The sequence below is a fragment of the Pinus tabuliformis genome, chromosome Q, assembly GCF_031772625.1.
Source record: "Pinus tabuliformis cultivar Carrire ecotype Pingquan chromosome Q, CPIR1, whole genome shotgun sequence".
Taxonomy (NCBI): domain Eukaryota; kingdom Viridiplantae; phylum Streptophyta; class Pinopsida; order Pinales; family Pinaceae; genus Pinus; species Pinus tabuliformis.
Genome location: NC_142296.1, coordinates 1087191479 through 1087194094, shown reverse-complemented (window position 1 = coordinate 1087194094; position 2616 = coordinate 1087191479).

Here is a 2616-nt window from a genome sequence, read left to right as displayed (position 1 = left end):
GTGAAAGAAAACATGCACACACTTAGAAATACTAGATAGCCATTACAACCATCATGAAAGTGCACGAGAATCTATGTCGAGAGTGAATAGCTTCTTGTTGATAATGTTGCAATTTAAAGTACATGTACTGCATATCCATCAAAATCCAATAATGGAAGGCAGGTTTCTCATATCATCTCCAAAATAAGTTCCTAGCATCACCATAATTCAATCCAAAATTTCCTAGAGTAAGAGTGCTCATAGCTACCTAAGTGTTAAAGCCTCATGTGGTAAAAGCCACCCTCCGCCCCCTTCCCTAGAGGTATGAAGGTACATTTATACAAATGGGTATGTGACTCTTTACCTTCCCCATGACTCTTCCATTACCCATGGCTTCTCACATTCTTGACAACTTTTCATATTCTTATTGACCTTCACACGACCTTTAACATTTACTATTTTCATAATTGTGACAAACTAATATTTACAATATGTCAAAAGAAATACAATGGACTTTGATGTTGCAGTTTGTAAGGAAGATGTTACATTTTGGAAGAAATCCTTTAGCGTTGATTGGGATATCCAATGATTGTCACTAACTATTATTTCATTCAACATTTCCCAAAATATTTGGCATGTTTAGGATGGGTAGATATTGTAGTGCACAAATATAGATTGAAGAATCATTTAAATAAAGACCATGTGTTCATTTAGCAATAGTTAAACCAACCTTTTGGGTAAAGATCACTCTCTAACTATTTCATTCTAGAATCTTTATAAGTTAATACTTTGAAGTGTTGCGTCTACTATTGCAGAATTTTGTTGAAGCCTCAACTTGGCAGCAAAAGAAAGTGTTTCAAAAATTGTTACTTATCATAAATTGACTCTACAAGAGTATTGTCCACATAAATATCATCCTGAAAACCAGACCTGATAGCATGATAATGAACCTACTTTCCCTGTTTAATGGCCTCAGGCCTAGTACAAACCTTGAGACCACTCAGAAATTTGGACTGATTTGGCTCATAATCTTCCCTACACATTTCAACAAAGAACATCAAGCACTCTTCACCTTGTCCATCATGTGGATACCTTGTAATAATTGTAGCCCACGATATGAATACTTATCTACTCATATTTCCACTCTAAGGATTCAAACCCCATAAACATGTCCAATACACTTTAGTGGCATCTCTTTAATATCGCTCACCAAGATTTTAATGCTCATGCTACAAACATCCTCAACGTATTATGTTGATAAATCATGTAGGGTTTTTGTAGCTTTCCAAATCTGCCTCTACGTGGAAAAGGGTGTGATTGAGCATTTACTTGTGGTTTGTATCTTGAAGGAATAATTCAATATGGATTTTAAATGCTGACAGAGTTCCAAAGCCTCCCTTATTGTTTTATATAATCACTAACCATGCCTAGGGCTTCTTTCAATCTTATTAAAGGATATTTCATAACCATTTCTATCTTCACTTTCTTATACTTATTGTAATATTCCTTGATTTATTATTTCTCAAGCATATCATTTTTTTTCTAACATCCTGCATAGTTCGTTCAACTCCAACTCTAACTTTGGCAACCTCTACAACTTTTCTTTTGTTTAATTTATTTCCTTCTTTGTCCTAGTTTTTATTCTAATTTGGTCATCCTTCTTTTCACATCTTATATTAGGTCCACCTTTTCAACTTCATCTAATAATTTTCTTCTGTTAGCCATTTTTAATTCTTTGTGTGCACTCTTAGGAAGACACTCTTTGAGGAATCGCTCCTCAAGATTTTCCATGTTGTTACTCTCCCTCTTGTCTATAAAATATATAGTTATCGTTAATGAACTCCCAATTTGTAATACTTAGAATGTTCCGTTCATTATTCATAACAACACATTTATATACAAAATGGTAGACTGCATGTACACTTCTAGATTTGCAACAATTGGACAATTAATTGTTGGAGTATACATATGTTGTTGAGACAATTATTATATAGAAGATAATCATAACTTGTCGTTGTTGTTTTGGGATTAAAAATAGTGTCCACTTCCTTAAACACCCTAAATATTTGATCCTATCGTACCCTGAATAGAGAACGCTTATATGAGAACTACCCCATGATTTCTCATGTACACATCTAATGCATTCTTTATATGGTTGGACACATCACAATCACATTTTATATGCAATATGTTGTTGACACTTGCTAATATTGATTAATTTGTGCAATCCATTGTGGTCACACCCAACTGATCCTCCCCTAATAATGAAAATTTTTAGCTAACATTAATGATGTTGACCTAGTAGGTGGGACCCCTCCTTAAAGACAACCCTCTGCCAAAGTTCAAAGTCATTATATGCCTTGCCTAGCCTAAATAAGGATTTCCTATTGAGAATGAATTATAGGGATCATACAAATGTTTTTCTTTATCTATTGTATCCACATATCTACCAAGAGACGAGAGGGATCCAATCTCATTATAAGCAAAAAAAATTAGAATGCAAAACTTGAAAAAAGATTTAACGTCAAGAGACTTAATCCATTTTAGTGCTTTGAATATTTTATCATTATTAATGTTTTATATTAAAATTAAATGAGTGACACATTTCCCTCTTATTAAGAAGTAACTACATTTAGA